This window comes from Cardiocondyla obscurior, linkage group LG03, assembly GCF_019399895.1.
Source record: "Cardiocondyla obscurior isolate alpha-2009 linkage group LG03, Cobs3.1, whole genome shotgun sequence".
In the NCBI taxonomy this organism is placed as follows: Eukaryota; Metazoa; Arthropoda; class Insecta; order Hymenoptera; family Formicidae; genus Cardiocondyla; species Cardiocondyla obscurior.
In genome coordinates, this window is record NC_091866.1 from 3706677 (window position 1) to 3730029 (window position 23353).

The 23353-nt window shown below is 40.0% G+C and overlaps 1 protein-coding gene and 1 long non-coding RNA gene across 3 annotated transcripts in view; one reads left to right on the plus strand and one right to left on the minus strand.

Moving 5' to 3' along the window:
* The window catches only part of LOC139101221 (uncharacterized), a 198938-nt gene extending 188368 nt beyond the window's left edge, over positions 1-10570 (minus strand). Inside the window, exons 1-2 of the long non-coding RNA XR_011545521.1 lie at positions 10122-10570; positions 9980-10022 (exon numbers count right to left, since the gene is read on the minus strand). This is a non-coding gene — a long non-coding RNA (uncharacterized lncRNA). The remainder of the gene's footprint in view (positions 1-9979; positions 10023-10121) is intronic.
* LOC139101216 (latrophilin Cirl) overlaps positions 1-23353 on the plus strand; it is a 335791-nt gene that overhangs the window by 38867 nt on the left and 273571 nt on the right. The window contains exon 2 of one of the 2 annotated variants that reach the window (XM_070654213.1): positions 16874-16970. The exons of the other annotated variant lie outside the window; for it this stretch is intronic. The gene's annotated coding sequence lies outside the window, so the exon portion shown is untranslated. The remainder of the gene's footprint in view (positions 1-16873; positions 16971-23353) is intronic. 2 annotated transcript variants of the gene reach the window in all.

Sequence of the window (23353 nt, forward strand, 5' to 3'; positions counted from 1 at the left end):
ATAACAGATTAGTAAAAAAAAATCGAAATTTTATACGTTAATAAAAAAAAAATTGTTTCTAGAAAACAAATATATGTACGTTCAACGCGTGTATTTACTTCGCAAAGACAGGAAGACAAATTCCGAAATAGCTAAAAAAAATTATAAAAAAAAAAAAAAATAGAATTTATAATGAAGAAAAACGCGATAAATACGCGTATTTGCTCTAGGTATATTTTAAGATCGCCTCAGTCGGACGGGTAACGAATTAAACCGTCGATACATAATTATAATCCACGTCGCCTATAATAAGCCGATCGCGAAGTAACTAGTAATGCCGGTGACTGATTCTAGCGGAATTACGCGCCACTGATTAGCGCGATACTACAATCCCCGTAAATATGATTACGAGGAAATGATTATCCGCATGCCGGATCGGCCGTGCATTACCGATCGATAGTTACGGTTCTCTAAATAGAATCCTTAGAAATTCTGTCTAAAATCGTGGCGCGCAGCATCGTGGGGGCAATAAAATTTAGCGTAACTGAGAAAATAACGCGTGAGAATATTTACGTCCCGCGAAATGATTTGAACGCAACATGAATTCATTCCGCGCAACATTTTGCCTGCGAGACACAGAAAATTCTATCGCCCGCCGTCAAATGGGAAATATTAATGCGAAAATGTGCCCGATGAAATACCGCGTGATGTTTATACAAATGTTAATAGCGACGCCCGTCCCTTGTTCGGCGGAGGCAGTTGTCGAATAACGGGCCGGAATATTGCAAAAACGAAAATTAAAAATTAGACCAATATCAGAAATAGGTCCCGACGTTTCGCGTTGTGGAATGACAGATGATGATTGCACATGTGCTATCGCGCATATTCTATTTTTACGCAGCCCAGGTCGATGTATTGGGAGTAATTTCCGGACCGCTTTAATTGCTTGCTGTTATTTTGCGAACTCGTTAACTACCTACACTGATAACCGCACATTAATTACAGAGTTCCAGCGTTTCTCTTTCATTTCGACGATCGATGACATTCTTCACGTTCAATCTCTTCGAGATTTCCGCAAGGGCTTCTCGATTTATTAATTTTTATACGAGAAATATAAAATTATCTTGTAACGCCACAGCGAATATAATAGATTAACACTTAACGAAATAAATTTACTTTGTCAGAAGCCGAAAACTACGTCGCGTGTCGATATGATCATAATTATGCACGAGAAAGCGAATTAGATACAGTAGAAACAAGATAATTACTGTAATAATTACTACTTTGCGTGAAGACAGTTCTTTTCCTTTTTTTTTTTTTTTTTTTTAATTTAAATAGTTTCTCCACTGCATCGTATGCAGACTTAATTTAAGTCACTTAATAACAAAATTTCCTTTTTTAAAGTAATTTCTAAAAGAGAAAGAAATAACTAACATCGAAAAATGAATAAAAATTCTGTTACGGTATTAAAATTTGTGTTGACCAGCTTTGTCAATTTAATTTATATAAAATAAATATTCATAAATTAATTATCCTAATGATATTCATCGATAAAGCGGTGCAAGTTTAAATATTTCTTTATACAGACAATTTGCGCGACTGTTAATGAAGTAGTCGGTGGTAAGCATAACGTAAAGGAAATCGGCAATTCGTTGACGCCACCGAGCAGATACAAATACGAGAAAAACGAGCTCATAGCTCGCTATCGTTCAGCTAGACTCTAATGCTTACGCAGGAAATTTGTGACCCATTGGACCGGACTCGCGAGGGTGCAAAGCAAATGTTTTCTTTCGATGTCCTCCCTAATGCACACATTTAAGTGTACTCCGTTCGATCTATAACGGTGCGACGGCCGCAAACTCGGGAGCGCATCCTACCGGGACAATATTATCTCGAAAAATATTTAACAGTGATATTTGGGTTTCGATTTTATTTAATGTTACATCCGCGGCGCGCGTGAAATATTCGGCAAATAAAATGGCGCAATTGCTGCAACAATATACCGACGATAGATGCCGGGGCCGCAAGATGCGGCTACGGTTATTCAATTTTTACAACAAATGGTTTACCATTTTCATGACGGCACGAGCATTTTACTTGTGAATTATTAGGCCAATTTAGAGAGACGGTTGTTTTCCGGTAAAAATAAAAATGTCTCCCCCCTCGCACATTTTCTTTAACTTTATTCGCAAAAATGCACTCCTTTCTTTAGTCTATAGTATCTCCGAGTTGAATTTGTAATGTTCCTGCATCGCTGTAATAAATCATAAGATCCTGAAGTGCTAGGAAACATAATCCGCCGTGAAATTGTAGTCGAAACTAGATTCACCAGCTTATAGAAAATGTCTTTGCCAGATACAAGACGCCTAAATTTTTTTAAATATTTTTTTTATCTGTTTCTAGATAACGCATTTTATATCAACAAAATAAATAATAACCTCCGTGTATTTTTCTTCCTAAATTGTAGCTGCCTTATTTTTCACATTTCTAAATGTATTTCCGTCGAGATTACGTACGGCTCGATTGCGTCATTCCAACAAATTTTTTGGAAGAGAAAATGGAGCAAGAGGTTTATAACATTATCGCGATCGGTGTGCGCGAGTATACCGTCGCAAAAAGGAGAAAGTCCTACGCGTCCGAGGGAACTTATTTAATCGCGATTGCTATCGATTTTCCGTACCAACTATAGCCCAATGGCGCGGTTAGTCGCGACGAGTACGAGATCCCAGCGGAAGCTGCGACGAGATTCCGGCGATAAAGCGACGGGGCTACGCCGATGGCTTCAATCATGTATGAAGTGATCGCAATGAACGTTTACAGTATTGAAAGGCATGCTTCCACGGCGCGGACGCTATAACTCGTACCTTGCCATTAATATAATCTCGTATAGATCGTTTTAAAATTCCTCGCTACGAGATGGAGGCAAGAAAGAGCCGGGGCTGTTACTGCCGATCAATTCAATAGTATCGCTCGCTACGCAAATTGATTTGTGATTAATCATGCTGCTGGAAGTCCGAAAATATAATATTACGCATACGTTTTGCAACACGTCGATATTCTGCGTTTGTATTGTTATTAAATTTTTTTTTTTCTTTTTAAATATTGCTTACTAATTTCGCAGGATTCAGAAATATGGTCCGACGATGGAAACGCACGAAGGAAATCCGGTGCGTTCCCGACGGATCACGGAACGCGTGAATCCAACGTGATCGCGTGCGATCTCTCGATCCGTAATGAAAATTCCCGACTGCATTGATATGCATCTACAAGATTCCGACTGCACTCGACGCGCTCCCGGTGTTCATTTCGTGCGATTTCAGGACTTTCCGCCGGAATCTCGTAAAAGCGAATTCTTCACGATCACTCGCATCACCGTGTGCCCTTTCAGGGCTGCATCCCCTTGATGCATCTAGCTGCGCGATAGAATCCATTTTGCAGGTGTAATATTCCGGGACAAGTTTTAGAGCCGTCTACCATGTTTTTCATCAACGAATTCGCGATAAGAAAATTATTATCCTCCGAGTTTACGAGACGGAATACAAATATATGCAGCGACGGTATATCACGCTTTCTCGTACGACTCTCGAATTAATTTTTGACGGAATCTTAAAAATATATGTATCTACCTATACAAAATATGTATGCATTTGTATTTCATTTAATTTGATTTTTGAAACAAAAACTTTATTGAGAAAACATAGCTGCAATCGCATTCAATAATAGTCACTTGCTTCACCCAGAAGAATAATCGCTTATTTTGTCGCTTGAACTTGTTTTTAATGAATAAATATTTCGTCCGCCCCGGCAGATAACATTGGAATTGGACAGCGATCGCAGATCGGGAATTTTTGCTAATCGGCCATGGGTTTTGCGCGGAGCATTTAATACGCGACTGATCAATTTATTTCGCAGATTCACAATGTTTTCATTTAATAAAAAAGCAAACCGGATCAAAAACACGACATCGAGGACCGATAATTCCAGTTTAAAAAAAAAAAAAATTAAAAAAAAAATTGCGCGATTGCAGAGCAGCGAGGCGCGAAAAAAAATAATTCGCGAGCATATATTCCGAGCATGCAAATCTCGTTTTTGCTGGCGTCACCCAGTACATCCGAAACAATGAGTTTCGGTGAAACAACCCCGTAAAAAAAAAAAAAAAATACGAACTCCCGGGATTAACTAGCGTTCCTGACCACAGTTGAAAACGAATATCGCTCGCGGGGCGGTAATTATATGAACGATTTCTGGAATCGGCAATTTATGACGGGCAAATAGTTCACTATAATTACTACTTTAAATCATTGTTTATCGCTATTACCACGTTATAGCACGATGTAATCGTGTTTACCATAAATTCCTCCTACAACAGTATCCGATCCAATTAATTTCGAGAATTGGCTAATTACTACACAAATTACACCGCTCTTCATCTCTCTCCTCGAATCGTGTTACGGCAATATACAGGTTATCGATTATTTACGTTGCTGATTGATCATTTCTAGGCTATCGTTATGCAAACAAGCCAAGAAAAAAAAATATAACTTTTTAATTTTAATCTTATTCTACATTTCCCCCGATAATTTCTGGCCAAAATTATTATTTTTACTCTCTCTCTTTCTCTCTGTACGTATTTTCTTTCTATTTAAACGTAATTAAAAAAAAATTAATTTCGAAAAAAATGTATTTTAATTTAAATTTTATTTGCAACATAATAAATAATTATATATTTCTATCGTGTCTTTGTAATTTTTTTCTGAACAATAGGCAATATTTTTTTTAATATAAATTTCTTATTAAAAATAATAAAGGGTGTTCCCATAACAAAAAAAAAAAAAGAAATTACATACAGTTTAATCAAACGTCGTAATAATTAATTGTAGTTATTTATATATATGACATCGATGTTACGTTGTATATGATAAGCATTAAAGCATACGTTTTATCTTTCGAGTTTTATTAATGTACCACGATTTTCGGTACGGCCTTCCACCTGCAATATAAATTTACTTGGACGTTCCACCTCTTGCCGAAAAATAATTAAGACGTTCGATTAAGATATAAGATGCAAGTATAATTCATGTTTGACAACACGCCGTATTCCTGTGGATGATTTTTAACGGCGATACAATACGTATATATCTCGCGCAACGTCAACGATTATGTATTATATGTTGGGTGGTGTCTTCTCGATCGCGATTGGCCGTAAATTATACGGTTGCACGACCGCATATGGCCACGCTGATTGCACTCGCCTCAAGTCCGTCCCGACGGATATGTTTAATTCCATACTCGATAATGCAGCATACGTAATTAAATTGCCGAGTTTCACTACTAATTAATAACTATTGTACTCGCGCACACTTGTTGTCATTAACACGTATCGCGTGTAGGTACATACATACGTTCAGACGCAGGCTTCTATTCCCGATAACGAAGTGTATTGTACGTACTTTGTAACTCTTCCGCGGAATGATTAAACGCCGGCAAATTTGGCCAAATATATACGTACATATGTATATTATTAAATTTCTTCATGTCTTTTAATAAAGAAATATATACCGAAACAATCTTAAAAAAAATTAATTAAGTGACACCTGCTCTCATTTGCGTAAAACATTCCTTTCTAATTTTAATTTAATTCATACTGATATATAAAAATTTTTCTGCTTCCTTTATATTTATATATTTTAATAAAAAAAAAAAATGTCTCGGTTAATTGTGACAGAGTTACTTATTCTTTTACCTAATCTATCCTTGATTGCCATTACCCGCAGGATCGACCAAAAAGATCAATAGGCGAAGAAATATAGATTCGCCAGAAGGGAAAGTCTCATCGCGCAATTATTATACCGGCTAGTTAAGAAGTTCCCCCGACGACAGCCCGATGGAAACCCGGAATTATTGTCAACTTATAACGATGTAATCATAAAGCCGATCCGCTAACGATCGGATCGTGTTCCTCGGAGACGCCGTTTCGCGAACAATGAGACGTGTATTTTCTTTCCGGCCATAATCAAGCAATGAAACTGTGCCGGCTCGCCACAAAATCAGCGGATTATGTCGTCCATAAACTTCCACGACAGCTTTCCTTGTTTGGGCACCGTCCCTCCCTGTATCGGCCCTATTTCTATGCGTGGGTAGGCCACGGATTTATTTCGTGTAGGCCCCTCGAGCTATCACCGCGTCGCGGCAAATCGTTGTTACGTGATTAAAATGAAACGGTACATCAGACGTGCCGTCGATGTGGAACGCGCGCGAAGATTAATGTTTCTCGTCTCACGTATCATACGTACGTATATTTGTGCCGAAATAAAACGCAAAGTCTGCGCGACTAATATCAACTGTTAATAGTATTCAATTGCCTGTAATATTTTGCTGAATTTTGCAGAGTATAAAATCCCGAAATTCGCTCCGTGAGAATTTCGTCGAGACCTTGCTGAGGTCGCCTTATCAATGGCGGACGCGGCTTATTATCCTTCGAATATTAGACGGCAGGCGATAACTTACTCGCGGCGGGACTGGCTATCGGGCACTGTCACTGACTCGCGGTGGTGGGATATTGTTTTTAGGCTGCGGTTTTGCCCCGCAGTTCTCTCTCTTTCCTCTACCTCTCGCCTCTCTTCGTCGTACTCTCCTGGGAAATTGGACCTGGAGCTGCGCAGGCAGCGCTCGCTCGCCGCTCATTTATTACCGTTGCTTTACCTCTGGGTGGCCAAATTTACCAAACGTTGCGGTTCGGCCTCCGAATGTGCCCGCCGTGTACGCCGCCGCCGTCGCGGTGGACGACGTCGTTCGACGTTATACGGTTGAAAACTGAACGACGAATTGGCGCGTCGCCCGCCCGATCCTAGCCCCGCGAGGTCAGAAAATATATCGGCCCAACGCGCTCTTTCAACCGATCTTGCAAAACGATTAATCGAAGACCGTCCCGGCAATTGTTCAATAAATTATAAATTCGAATTTTCACAATATATCACAAATCAGCACCTAATGTTACACGCATCGCGCTTGCGGTGCTACGTTACTTAACAAAACGCTAAGAGAGCTATGTCTTTTAATCTAATTCGTTCGCGTATGCATTTCAATTTTTCATATTTTTTGACGTTATTTTGCCGAGTGTAATAACGGAAGGGAAAACCTGCGCGTATTTGTAACACTCTTCGAGGAATTCTCATCTAACGCGGAGAAATATCAAGAATCTCACAAAGGTGGAAACGTCGGCAGACATGGGAAAAATGTGCTCTCGCGCGGAGCTGCGGCGCGCGAAGATGAGAACATCAGCGATGTATCTTCATCGTCGCTAGTTTCCCGCTCTTTCGCGAAGCTACTCCGCGTCTTCCAATCATGGAATCACGAAAAATAAGAAGGTGCCAGGTCGGACGGAAAGACCTTTAGAGATGCATCTTGCTTATCAAGCGACAAATGCATACCTTTCATTTCCATTTATCCTTATATGACTTATAATTCATTTCCATTTAATTCTACGCTGTGAAACGAGGAGCTTTTCCTCTCTATTTCCGGTAAATTAATTAAAAAATGGTCAACAACGTAGGTAATACATTTGCAAAATAAAACATAATATCTGATATTCAGCTAAATATTTAAGAAAGATCACCGAAGATCGATAAGGTTTCCACAAACTATACAGACGACTAGAAAGTTATTAATTCATATTCTCTTGTGTAAATACACCCGATAATTTTCAACGCGGCAAAAAATAGGACTCGATGCCTCGAATGCGATATCGAACGGCTCTTCGCAGGATCAACGATAAACTTTGAAATAGAAACGAACCATGCCCGTTTCTGTATACGCTACCGGGGATGCTCCTGCCTTTATTCTCCTTTTCTATCACGTTTTATATATTCTCCTCGCGCGGGAAAACTGGACCAGGAAAATATGACGGTCGATGGAAGATGGACGCAGCGCGGGTAACAAACTGAGTTCTCAAACAGGAAGACGAACGTAACGGATACGTGCGAGTAGATCGAAAAGCAACCAAACACACGCATGTTCCAGTAGATATCCCGATGTAACTGACTGTACTTTTCTTATATAAAAAGCAAAACGAACGAAACATCTGCGCGATTTCCTCTGTAAAATATGGTCGAACGTTGTGTGTTTTTATTTCTTCTTACTTTTTTATATTGTACGTAATTTATTACAAAACATTAATTTATTCAGATTAGATCGAAAAATCGTGTTGCACCAGATGTGCTTTTAAAATAGAAAATTCAATGCACAATACTGCAAATAAAATTACAAAATGTATTCCAGAAATAATCCGAATAAACTTAAATGTTTTATCTCCCCCTTTTTTCTTTTTTTTTTTTTTATTTTATCAAGCCATATAATTTTTATTCTAACTAAGTAGAAGCATTAGTAAAATTTTATAATAGAGATAAAGATTTTTCGCTTGATAAGAACAATGTATTTTCAAAGATCTCGTCTAATCTAATCGTGCCTCTTAATTTTTTACGACTTTCGCAACTCTCTTGTTTGATTTCGACAATTTTCTACAAAACAGCGGATTAATCTCGTTATCGGATTTCCAATGAAATGAGAAACTGACGTGCTCGATGTCGTTAATGCTTTGAAGCTTGAAACGAGCAGTTTCTGATTTATACCGCGTAGATCGGGCAAGTGGGAAGTGCAGTAAAAAAAAAGTGTGGAAAAAATACAGCGACAACGCACGGAACGCAGATATGGAATGCCTAGTTATGTTTCCTCTTATTAAAAATGACTGGTGAATTGCCAGCGCTGCCCCAGTATACATACTTTTATGTATGCGCATGAAGTTAATTTGATTGATGCAGAAGAAAAGAAAATCTCGAAACTTTGATCTAACTTTTTAATTCCGCAATCGTAGAATGCATATTGCATATTATCCATCCGAGCCGTAGTACTTTTTATTTTATTTTTCTTTTATTTTACGAGAATAAAGTACCGTATAGTTGATTATCGCTAAATGGAAAAAGGCTGACCTCTCAAGAATTATTGAAGAACAGCGCGAGAGGGTGGTACAGAAAAAAAAAAAAGAAAAAAAATACAGCGACAGTTCACGAAACGTAGATAGCGACCGGCTTTACCTATCGCTCGCTCGTAGTCTCGAACTACAAACACAAAAATGAATGACCGAGAGAGTAAATGGTGAAAAGACGAGCCAAAGAAGAAAGCTAAATTTTCATATTATTCGAATATTAATTTTACAAGTTTTTTTTTAATTATGACGTGAATAAAACGTACCTTAATTTATTTATTATACGAGATTACGTACGATACATAAATGTATGTGTGGGCAATGTATTAGCTCGGGTTCGTGGGTTCGCTAAGCCCAAATGACTGCGCGAATCAGCCATCCCTGCGAAAATCTATAAATCTTTATTAATATCCCTGCACACAAGCCCTCTCTCTTTCCGATTACATAAGCTATATTCTAATTTCTCAGACTGTTAGTACAGAGTGAGTCCGAAAAGACGACCGAAAGAAAATCACGCGAGGTAAGAGGAAAGAGAAACAGCACTTTCCAATTCACTTTACGAGGATGTCCCTTCTCTACGAAAGGGATTTCTTTGTCTTATCGAGTCGTAATGAAATGCGAGCCAGCAAATTTCCCTAATGCTACGCGAATCATCGCGATCGTCCCTTTCTAAGTCAATATAACCCCCTCCGATGTAAAGTCAAACGTTTTCTCGATAGAAAACGACGATTCATGATTAAATATTTTAATTAAAATGTCAAGAAATTGCCACGCACTTTATTTTATTTTTTATTTTTTTAATTAATAATGTGTAATAGAAGTTTATAAAACAAAGCAAATAAAATTAGTTTCCTATTTTAAAAAGTTGGTGCGTTACGCATGAATTAGTTTTTTAATTGTTGGCGAAAGATAGATAAAGTTGTAAGAAAAAAAAAAGTATTTATGCATAACTCATCAACTTTTTAAGATAGGATTAAAGAACCTCAATTGCAAACTACGAAAAAAAATCATGCGACTTACCAATCTGCATGAGCTCAGCGGAGTTTTAGATTTCTATCGGTGACTGTAACAAAAAATAAAACATTATTGTAGATATATAAATATTTAAATTAATATAAACGTAAAACTTTTTTTTTTTTTTAAAGAAAAAATTGATATTTACCTATAAGTTGCTCCGCCGATGCAGGATGCCCGTCCCGGGCCTGCTCCTCCTCTCAGCTGGGACGTGACGAGTCGTCCTTCCGCGCACTGGAAACTCGCGAACACCCCGACCCGTGATTTTAATACCGCGAAAATTACTCAACGATCACTCGCGCGTTCCATGGTTTAGCACTCGCGATTAAAAGAAAGTCGTGTGTCGAAAAACTACGCCCGAATACTCAGCGGACCACCCGGGACGACCGACGAACCGACTGCGGTTCGTATATATCTTAATATCGGCGGTGACGACTCTCGTTGACGACAGCGAACAGCGGACAGCAACTGCGTCGATCTGTAACATAAAGAAATATCAAATGGTTAATCGTGGTTATCGTGCCGAAAGGGTTTTCGTTAAAGAGAAGTGCGAATTACTTTCGGTACGGAGACACGTGCTTGCTGTGCCGTGCGTAGTATGAGTGTGCTCGCGCGACCGCTGGAGAAGGACAAAGCGAGCGTGGGAGTAGTGGGGGAATATACCTAGCGCGCGGCACGTACGCTCACGTTCGCTCACGTTCGCTCTCACCCCGTCCCCCCGCCCCCCCCCGCGCCTATCTATTAGTTACTCTTTTCCGATTTAATTCTAATATTAAATTAGTATGTCCAGACAAAGACGGTACTTCCACCTGGTTGTCTTCGATCTCGAAAATCGCGAAGACCGTCTTTATCTGGACATATTAATTAAATATTAAAATTAACTCGAGTCTCAAAATCGCCGACTTGACAGCCGACGTTGTCTCTCGTTTGGCGTGAAGCAAGCCACGCGAGAGAAAACTAATCAGCGTCGGTTTTAAGACGTAACAATTAACAGCTAATTTACGCGTCACACAAATTTTTTAAGATAGAATTCTATATTATGTATGCGTTTGTACAAAGTATGTTGTATATGTAATTTGTAATATAAATTCGCAGCGAGATAGAATGAGAGAAGAAAGATAGAGAGAGTTTGAGTACGTGTGTGCGTAAAAATGATAAGACCTGACGTTATTAATTCGCTCATGAATCAGTAGTCAACAAATAAGTAATCCTTCGTTTTCCTCGAATCTCTTGTCGTAAACGCACCCATTTTAGAGGGCAGTAAAGGAAGTTTGAAGTAAAGTGCAATTTCGCCACAGCAGGGAGGAGAAGCGAGTCACTTTAAAAATAGCTTCCGTTGGAAGTGCATTTCGATTTCCCGCAAGTTTTCGAAGTCCGATCTTAACGTTACTTCTCGAAACTCTAGAGACGGAAACGTTACCGTATTTCGCTTTACGAATTTTACCCGACAAGCCAAATGCGCTTTATATTCGTTTTTAACGGGCTCTCTTGAGCCGTCAAACGCCCGTCTATTGGAAGAAAATTCAATAAAACGGTCAAAAACATGTTTTGGCAGATGTGGAGGTCGGTATAACGATCTCTCTATATTGGATTTATATGTAAAAAAAAAAGTATCTATTCTTTATTGTAGTTATTTACGCCCAGCATGCACCAGTTATTAAAAATCAATATTTTGTGAAAATTTTATATTTACATTTTGCGTATTTGCGCTTCTTAAATGAAAAAATTATTATATTTAATAATATATCGCGAAATAAGATATTGTATGATGTTAAATCGACAATTTTAGTACCTCATTTACAAAAGCATGTGCCAAAAATGTATTGTTTTCCGATATAACTTTGCTTTTTATTTTATCTCGTTGAACCTCATTCGCGATCAATATTTCACACGTAATTTAACTAACATACGCTAAGCAATTTTGTATTTGTGATTCACAGATACGTATTTTCTTTCACAATTTAAAAAGAAGAGAGGAAAAAAAAAGTTTGAAAGATTTAAGGTAAAGATTTTCAACTTTAACTTTATGTATTAAAATTAATATTGCAATAATCTCTGCGGAGGTCCCGCGAACGGTGTTGGGAAGGTAGTGTTTAAAGCGAAGTAAGTATTTTCAAGGAGACATCCTCCACCTGGTACCTTCTGTCTTTCAGAAAGTCATGTGTCGCGTACGAGTAACGTCAAACATTTTCCAGTTAAAAGGGAAAACGCGGTGAGGTCGAAAGGATCCTCTGGATGATTTCTTTCTCGCGCAGGATGGCATTCGTCAGGAAACAGGATTTATCGCGAGGCACGATCCTATACACACTCCATCGTGGAGGTTTATTTTCCAAACGTGACTTAACCAAAACAAGCTCAGTAAACTGCCATTCCCGTCGCGTTCGTCTTTCAGTAATACAGCGCACCGTATACGTATATTTGGAGAGGCTGCTCGAGGGGCGCGCGCTGTTTTTGAAATGGAATCTGAAGCTGTCGCCCGATGACGATGACGGTCGGAATTTTTAAGCAGTTGGTGCAGCATGTGCGAGTACGGCATGAGAGTTCTCGTAAGACCACCACGGATACGATTATATTTTCTAAAAGCCTACTTGATGCAAAACGATAATATTCGAAAAAATTACAGAATAACAGAATATTTCTAACACACGCAATTTAAATTTCTTAATTTTTTTTTTTAATATATTATAAATTTTGTAACATTGTTTAATGCAAGTTTAACGATCTAATTCTTCATTCGGTATAAACTAAAATATATCTTTACTTCTGACAATTAAAGAAACAAATAAAAAAAAAAAAAGAAATGGAAAAAACTACAAACAAATTATATAAATCCGAACTTAAATATTTTAATCTTAATCTTGTGTATAAAAACGCTCGTCCTCATTTTACGAACGTCGTCGGGTTGTCGCAGATTCGATGTTCGGACTTAATTTGAGTAACCTTCATTAATCATATTATTTCTACCCCGCTGTCGTGGCAGGAATATAATATTTCCGAGACGGGTTCTCCATCGTCAGACCCGGTGGGTCTTAACGAGCGACGACGCGCGCCCGACGTCGTTTCGACGGAAATATAAATGCACGCTACGCTATTCACCCCCTACGAAGCACTGTCGGGATAATTGTCCATTTTTCCGGCCGAAGATTGACGTTCCAGTTACGCAACGAACACGAGTCTTGTTAACCGCCCTCTAAACAAGTTAACCCTTATCTGTGCAATCAAAATCCACATTCAATCTCCTCGCTCTTTTGCTTCAAAAGCACTTTAGTATCGCGCCGTTAGAATACCGCCTTTGCGAGCTGCAACTATTTTCCGTGATTCCCGCCTGAATTACAATTTATTTACTGGCGGCGACGATTTATCTTTCACTATCCTGGAATTGTCCGGCGCGAATCGTAACAAGTCAATTTCGACGCGCAATATCTACGTAATACCGTAACCGTGCGAGTGGAAGGGGCGTTATCCAGGGTGCCGCGCTATCTGAGGAATTCCACCCGACTATCTTTAATCGCGCGAATTAATCGTCCGCGGCGAATACCTCGAAAACCTCCCCGCGACGTTTATCGTCGCGCGAGTACGACCGCACGAGCGTGAGTTGACATTCCTCTCGTGAGCGGCCGCGCTTTTTGCTCGCGATTCCCGCTTTCAGCCTTCCCCGCCTTCGTCCTACGGTACGCCAGGTGGAAATATCTTTTCGCGATTAGGCCGGGGGGCGGCGGGCGACGTTGTCACGGCATGGCAATGGGAAACGTTATTCCTCATGTTTTCGCGATACGTTAACAGAAAACACGAGAGTTTCTAGCACGTACATATTATCGCGGGGAGAAGAGGGGGAGAACCATTGCGGCCCGTGCGGCTGCCATGTCGGACTGAGGGTGGCCTGAAACCTAATTGTTCAGATACACGCATTTCACTGCCGTCGCGACGCCACGCGCACACGCGCACCGAATACAGGATACTTCAACGGCGATAAACGGTTCGTGCTCCTCGCGACGAATATCGTAGATTCAGAAAGTTATAACAAACGTATCATATTCAAAGAGAATGTCGACATTACTGTAATATTACGTAATTTTATGAAAAATCATCAAAAACCTCACAAAAGAAATTTTATAAATTTTTTTTAAATTTTTATTTTTGCGCAAATATAATTCAGCTGAAGTTCAAAGTGGAAGTTGTTAATTACTAAATAATTAATACTATCTAAGCTGCAGAAAAATCAGTTTGCAAACTTAAGTCTTATCAAGCATATTTAAGAATATATTTTACACTATCGTAAGCGTTAAAAAATATTTTACTTTCTACTGAATCGGCGATACAACTATTCCTGAGAAGCACTGTAGTCGACACGTCAATGACACACGCTCATTATTCTGTACGGCGTTTCGATCGGGCTATGCGAGCCAGCGGGATTGTTTTAATGAAACCATTTCCCTCTCGAACTCCCTCGCTCTTTTCCACCCCCCTCTTCGCCTCCTACCCCGTCCCCGCGATGATGCAAAGGGAAAAGAATTTCCGATTGATGGCGCAGATAATGGAGCTGCCAAGACGTAAAGACCATCACGTCTGGCCGAAACGATATTCCGGGCCGGGAGGAAAGCGAGAAGGGTAGAGTAAGGGACAATGTCTCCAATTGATGGCAATTTCGCAAAAACGTGAAATTCTTTCATTATCTTCGGCATTGAGCCTCGCCCCTCTTCGCTTAGGTGGTTTTCGAACAGGTTACGACACGAAGCTCACGTTCGCTCTAGGATTATCGGATCGATTATTGGTGACTGAGACTTTCAATCTATATATTCGCAAATGTTTCCTATCTCTTTCGATAAATCGATCGGAATTACAGCCTACGTTTCCGCATCCTCGGTAAAAATAAATAAGAGAATAATATAAGAAACTAATAAATTATTAAAGTAGAAAATTATTAAAGTTGTTGAGATATTTATCGGTATCCGAATATGTTGCGTCTATTTGTATTAATAATACATTGTGCAAAATATATTAAATGTTACAGCCGGTTTCTTCGTCTTGATAGAAAATAATTTCCATAAATATAAGACGGCACACATGCTTTCTCGTAATATGTACACACATGTTAATTAAAAAGAATATCATCTCTTGTAAAATCGATCGTTTAAAAAAAAGGTTAAAGATATTACGCATTAAATATGTATTAAATATGTACTGAGATAAAGAATACACGTGTATCGGCGGACAGGAATACACTGACTAACGCTTTGATCGCGATGAATCCCTGTCACGCGGATCAGCACGCTTTGCTAGAACAGCTAGCTGAAATTTTATCTTCGCCTGTGCGAAATTTTTCATCCCGCCCGTTTTAGAATCGAGACACGATTTAGTGCGTTCGCGTAAAAGCTCCGCTCACAGATTAATTTCGTCGCACGAAATTCGGCATGCATATAAAAAGCACATAGATATATGAAGGAGTAATACACGTATAATGTATAACATGCCGGTAAAAATATCGCGGAAGATCGTACGGCAAAAGTCAACGTTAGCTCGCAGCATTATGAACTTAAAGATTTATTTTATTAAGTTAATGAGCAACGATCTTTACGTGTCTCTGCTAGTTGAAATTTTGTAACACCTGACGTCAGGTAATTGCAATTGTAATGACGTAGGTGAATATGTCATGTTAACCTCGTATCCAATGATAGATACATACTCAATAGCCATACACGTACACGTCAATTATCACATCAATGGTCTCCTTAATCATTGAGGATATACCGAACAATTGCCCGATATAGCAATATTAGTGTCCATCGTCATCGAACATGTCAGGTAACTGTACGTTCTAATAAATTTCACTCGCGTTTCAATAATTAAAGTAAATGATCTCACGCGACTATTTGCAAGTCAATTAGTAAAATGGATATCGACGTTAACGTTGCGTTATCGAATAAATAAATATTTTACGGGCAAGTAAAATGTATATAAGATTTTGTGAATAATTATGCAAGATTTTAATTTTGAATAATTAATTATGGCTTTAAAGATATTTCGAAATATTCCACGTGGACCGTGCAGCGTGCGCAAAGGCTGCCAGCCGAGGTAAACGCACAGCACACACGTGCTCGCGGTGGCCGGCGAGATTCGGCAGTCGAGTGCGCGTTAGATAGGTCAGGTACTCGCAATAGATTAGTACGCGATAAAAAAAAATTTTGATATCTAACCTTTCTACCTCGTTATTAGCCAATAATAATTGTCCCGCTACATGGTTCGCGCTAGACAATGGCTAGCCGAATATTAGACGGACTTTTCTTTAAACAAAATTGAAATTATTAATATAGAATACGAAGAATTAAAGCTATACGTTATAAATAATTACATATGTGCGTTCTGTGCGAAGTGTTCGCCTCAGAAATACTTTTCGCACGAAGATGATTAATCCCGAAAGTTAATTCGCGTCAGCCGACGTCATTCGCCAATTATAATTAATTTTATTCGACACGCGCGCACGAAGCGTCCGCTAACTGCGGGCTGCGTAATTGGACCGCCGGTAAAGAAATGCGAGAATCATGTTGACGAAATCGCGCGAGGCTGCCCACCCTCCCGCCCGCCAGCCTTTGTTCACGTGTGCCACCCGTATGCAGTTTAACGCGTTGTGAAAGAATTTGTACGCTGAATATTAAGTCGAATATTCATTTCAATGTATTACCACAAATTTATAGCTGGTGAATAATTGCGGTATTTGTCGATAGAATTAATTAACTGTAATCACGTAGTCGACTTAAAGATGTGAATAATATAATTAAAAAAAAACAAAAAGTTTTTTATATTGATATGTGGATATAAATAATTAATTAGTATTATAAATCATATTTAAAGCGCCCTATATAGTTAATTGTAATAATTTTTTTTTCTTTTTCTTTTTTCTAGGTATGGAAAAGGGAAAATCGCTTCTCAACTTGCAGAGATACGCACACTTTATTGCGGTGCCGTTACGCTGTCTTTATCTGAGGACTTAAGCCTTTGGGTAACTATCTTAAACAAATGCTATTGCGCGCATTCTATGAAACGCGATTACGTGATTCGGTAATGAGCGATTGACATCGACGATTCCGAGGGGGAGTTCCTGGCCCGCAAATAGAATCTAGATGCACAATTCGGAAACAGAACTTGATTGACCCTAAGTATACTTTTATTCAATCAGCATTGCACCCCATTTGCGATGTTCTTTGATTAGGATCCTGCTTCTGGCATACGACAAAGGGTCGGAGCCCTCTAATGACTACTACAAATTGCGATATAGACGCAATCAGATCCGCGCCAGGAAAATCTCTGTCATAAAAAAAAAAAGTTCACGAAACGGTAGTCTAAATCATGTTCCTTATCATTCTTATTAACGTTTGTTTAAATATTGTACTACTATAAGTAATATATTAGTCATAATTATACATACGGCGTTATAAAACTTTATACAATGTACGAAAAAATTGTCAGAGAGCAAACGTGTTCTGTAGCGAATAATAATTAAAGAACAATGACATTTGTGATTCTTTTTCTTTTCTTTTTTTTTCGTCGAAAATGGTAAAATTGTGACAATGTCGCGCAGAATTTTTATTTATGATTACTTAGCATTCGTGCCTCGTCGCGACGCTGACCAAGTCGGAGTGAAAAGTCGACTAGAGCAAAAGAAGACCATAAAACGAGTTGCTAGGCGGTCTTATTTGCACAGCATGTTTATTTAATTTACCTGTGCATATACATGTCCGACGTTTTCCCTACCTCCGACAACCTACCTCGCGCTATGCCACTAACCTTCCCAACGGCTCGATGCGCAAAACTTTTAGGGATTGCGCGCGTTCGCCCGAATATATTTGCATGCTCCACTTTTCCCGCGTTTTTATTCGCTGTCGGAAATTTGCGGTCTCCGAGCCGCGACCGGCCGTCGTTGCGAGGCTCTTGGTCGTATAAATTCACCACGAGACCTTAAAGCCACTTTACGCGGTTTTATTGCGAAATGTCCGTTTCTAAATCACCCAGCGTGAATGAAAAGTAAATTATGCAAATAATCGCACGTATTAAACAACGATTGTTAAGCTATTACTTACTTTTGCTCATTTAAATTACATTCGAAGTTAAATCAAATATTCCGTCACATGCACGAGGCGTTACTTTGTACGATGTACAAAATGAATTTTAATTCTAGACTGGATTATTTCGCGCGGTCCTAATTTCTGCAAAGTAATTCGAAATTTTTAACGTTTTAATTTTGCTCAAAATGTGACGCATCTTTTTTATTAATAGAATGTATTCCAATAATAGCGCAATATTTTATTTTTGCCCCAAGAAAACACACGTAGCTCTTTTCCCTCACCCTCCTTTTTTTTTTATATAAGACATCGAGGTACGAATCGCTTGATAACGCGATACGCCGGAGCGGCACGTTCACGTCTTAGTTAGCTGAGCTGGCGCGTGCTCACGCTCGGTTTATTAAAAAGGAGAAACGTGATCGCGAGAATTTCGCACAAGCGAATATCGGATTGTTTGTACGCGCGTAAGTATTTGGTTACACACGTGTTGAGGCGACAAACGATAAGGCCGCACCATGATATTTCGTTGAAAGTTGAAACTGCAGGGACAAGTGACAACAGAGACTAATACGATTTTACAGATGAATATTCGATCAGATATATTTGCGCGGATGTCATTAAATATATCCTAGCGCTACGATAAAACTGGCATTAATATTAAAGTACCGATTATAGATAACACGCAAACTCGGCCTTTTATTTTTATTATTTATTGCTTCGAGCAATTATTAATTACGGATGCAATAATCGAATTAAATTTCCTTGAATTAACTCGAAGGAACTGTACAAAATGCTGTACCATGAAATATGAAATACAAGATTTTTGCGGTAAGAAATTTTATTTCGCAGATTTTTCTTACGTGGACGTAATCAAGTGAAAATTCTCGATACACACGTGGTCTCGCAAAAGAAGAAAAAAAACAAAAGATAAAAAAAAAAAAGAAAAACGAGGGACAATTCAATTATACGTGAACACGCGACGTTGGATTTTCCCGCGTGGATTTCGCTCGGAAATTTCAAAAAGCTCCTTCTGTGTCCTTTATTTGTCGGTATAACGATGTTGAACGGGCTGTCGACCCGCTGCACCATGTATTCAGTTAATGAAAACATTGTCCTGCCCACAGCACATACGGTCACCCGCGCGCACGCGGTTAGCTTGTCACACACGATCTCCACCGCATCGCGGTGCAGCGATGCAGCAGCGTCTGCGTTTTGCGAGACCACGCATCATACATCTTCAGAACGGTTGGAAAAGTTCACACGCTACCTTTAAACATCCTGCATTGATAATTACTTTGCGAAATTCCTATTTCATACCGGAAATACCCGAGTTTAACATTGTCGCCGCATTAAAGAGCACAGCTTTATTTTGGAAAATTATATTTCGAGCCGTCGAAGTCGTGACCGTTTTTGTAATATCTTAAGAGTATAAAAATTTATCGATTTGGGAGGAAAATTTTCAAGGAAATTAATTTATTTGAAACTAACGCTGTACCGACGCGTGTCCGTGCCGCGCAACCCGCATAACCAGCACTTTCTTTGGTTTTCTTTAATGTATATGTATCGCTACCTCTCACCCTGGCAACATACGATAGTAGAAACGGACAACGGCGCTTGTTGTCGAATGTCACAGTATTGTTTAGCGTCCCGCTGCAACGCGCTATGCAAGCATCGCGATGCTGGGGTGATGCAATGTGCGCATACAATACACACGTGCACGCATATGTGCGAGCATGCCATGCATACATTCAAGTACTTTTGTACTACGTTTGTCGATAAATTATTTGCTTGTTAAAAAGTTGATTCGCCGAAACATTAACTTAATTTGTGTGAGGTATTAAATATATTTATATGTAATTATTTGAAAATGAAAGTAGATCTTGTAAAGTTTACCTTAGAAATAAAAAAAAAAAAATTATCTCGATAGCAAATAAATAATTAAAAATAAATGCAAAAGCAAAAGGATTAATTTAAAAATATCCAAACGTTATGGATCTACTTTGTACAATTTACGACATTAAAACTCTTTTTAAATTACACACTTGTAGCTTCGAAAGCGCGGCAATTATCTGAAGAATGCATTCCGCGTGAAAAGGCAAGCGTATCTTAACCATATGTCGCCCCGATGCAGAATAGCAGCATGCCGTTTTCGATCTCAATGCAAATCTGTGCACTTCGCGTGTCGCGAATATTATTGCGTTGATATTTTTTAACTTTGCCGAACGAGCGACCGTCACGGTGGAGGTATGCATAACTTTTGTTCGACGTTTATCCCGATCTAACGACCTCACCTGAGGGCTCCTCTATTCTCAACTTGTTCCCGCGCGAGTTTCTCTTCTCGCACGTCGCCTCCTGTCGAGTTCTCGCCGTGGCTCTAAAGAGACACGACTAAAGCGCTGTCAAACACGCTCTCGCACGGGTACGAGCGGGTGACGAAGCAATCTCCGTGTCGACAAACGACCGTAATCATTGTCAAAAGAGTAATAGAGAGAGGGTGCGTGAGAGCGGGAGACGGTGCGGGCCCGCGTATGACGTACATAACAAGATGCGCGGGGGAGCGGTGCAGCGTATAGCTCAAGAGTGTACAGAGACGCCGATAACGACGTCATTACGTACGCACAGGCGTGACGACTGATTAGGATCGCCTGTACGTTTCTTATTCACCGTTACTAATCGTGGGTCAACGATGTTGCTCACCGCGATCTTTCGCGCATTGTACGACGAAATGCCTGACGCGACGATGAGACGTCTAAGAAAAAATCTTACAAAAAAAAAAGAAGAAGAAGAAAAAAAATGTGTCACGAAGCAAGGACAGCGACTAGGTTTTTATAATCTACTAATAACGATGATTTATATCCCTTAATGATAAATTTATGCACGTAAGATAATTTTATGTGAACATAATGTGGCCGTGTACGTGCAAAGTAATTAAACCGTATCGCTCGAGTTGGAAATTAATTTAAATAAAAATACCGGGCTTGTGCAACGGAATTTCATTATCATATCAATCATGATTTTTATTTGATCTTTGTCTTACTTTCTTCTCCCCTTGCCAGCTTTGGATAGAATTTAGATTTTGGCGGAGGGGGCGTGGGGATGCAAGGCGCATTAGAAAAGTAATGTGCGCGCGAAGGGGCAGGTAAACCGGCGGGTTAAATATTAAAAGGCGCATGAATAAGCGCGATAGTGCTCGTATCTTAGCGCTCGGCTGCCATCCGGTGCATACATATTCATGTCTCTTTGCTCTTGCGCCCCGATGGCACCTCGAGCACCTCTTCCGTCCAGCAGCCCCTTTCGCGCGACTCCTCTCTCTACCACCACCCACATATACATATAGTTACGTACCCAATGCATACTTAGAGAACGATTGCCGGTTTGGTTACCGGCGGCCGAATGCTATGCCTTGCGAAAACACGTGAAACGCCCGCAAAATTTACGTCAAATTCACGGAAGTACTTTACGCCCTTAAGTCACGTGTGTCCCATTTTTTTTTTTTTTTTAATCCTTTCTCTTTACTTTTTTGATTCGCGCGTGGAAACGAGGCACCGAGTAGCGGAATATTAAAAGTCTTTTTGGCGGAACTAATAACTCGCAAACGTGTGAAAATTTTATTGAAGAGCTACAATAGATATTTAGTTTAAGTCTAATACTAATAATTAATCACCTCTCATCGCGTGTAAAAATATTTGTTTAACATAAAATTTTAATTTCGCACCGGGCAATGAGAAGATCGTTAATAATAAATAATTTATTTGTATCTTTATTCGTTCATTAATTTAATTAAATGAAAGGTTCGTCCAAATAACCGTGGCGCGAGTCATTGGTTCGGCACCGGTGCCAAATTTTCTTTCCGTGATTTCATCGACGAGTCGTCGGCGCTTCCTAGTCGATGGGGGTGTCTGGTTACGGCTTAAAATATTTGTTAACAAACGTCGAAACCCCCGGCGCGGCGCACCTGGGCCGCAGCATGGCGCGGCAAACGGTTTAATACGCAGAAAGCGCGTAACCCAGCCGGCCGGGCCCCCGGTACGTTTTCCTCTTTCTCTCTACCTCCCCGGTCGGTCTAATAATTCGCACCGGAATTATTATAATTTAATACGATACCGGGGCGCACATACCGCTCGCTTCGCCGCTTACTCCGCCGCGCGGAGCCACGGCCATTATTCGGCGTGTTTGTAGCCCGCGGCGGCGCGTAATAAGCCGGCTTATGCCCGCGTATCTCTTTTTGTCGTGTACACGCACGCACGCACGTAACGCGGCCGCGACACGCCTACCTTATTCTTCCCCTCGGCTGCACCGGCATGGACTTGTATGCGACATACGTGCGGACGTACGATGTGCGTAGGTCCGGCCGCATCTGCCGGTGCGGCCGAGGTCGTGGAATCCGAGAGGCCCTGGCCCCTCCTACTTCGCCCTTTTCGACACCTTCGTCGACACCTTCGAATAACGTTTTTTCGGAACACTTCATATTTTTCCGACGTGACGGATCTCGATACTTCCCATCGTCGCATCTCGTCTGTCCAAAATCAATATAGCTCCACAGATTGTTATTTATACGAAGGTATAGTATTCCGTTTGAAGTCTTTCTCTCTCGACATTATCCTGCGAGAACGGTTAGCGGGGGTGGCTGTACAGAGGCCGGGCAGCTCGCAAAAAGGGGGGGCACAAGGGGGCACGGTTAAAAGGGCGGGGGATGGCGTAGGAAACGACGGATTACAAGAAGCGTCTCGGGCGCCTCTAAGCTCGGTAATGCGAAGGCGGGAGAACGAGGGCTCTTTGATAAATGCGAAATGTACCATTCGAGTTTGTTATGGTCCCCCGCAATCCACTATTTACGGCGTTTTCTTTGAACTTCCGGGAGGATAAAGACGCGCCCAGCATCGAGCTAAACGATGCGGTTGCTACTTAAATTGCGAGATCTGCGAGAAAAACATAAGAGGAAAAAGTATTGCGACTCTGATACAGCGATTTATAAAATGTTCCCGTAGATGTTGTCGCTGCGGATCCCGGATAGTTTTTTAAACTATGATTGCACGTCAAGTTAAATCAACGCGTCAGTTTATAATTAAGAAAAGGAAATTATTTCCTTTATTTTTTCTTGTATTAAATGCCGTGAGATTATGCAGATTTACTTACTACTTATCTAACGGAAATATCGACTGCTTGAAATGTTGCTCAGAAAGATCAGCCGACCATTGAACCGAAAGGATGTTAGTTAGGGATTAAGAATTTTCTCTTATACGCGGTTTTCTTTTTCTCACGATCAAGTGAATTGAATTTCTTTGAAGAGTCTCAATCAGTTTGCGCTGTTCTTCAAGTTGCC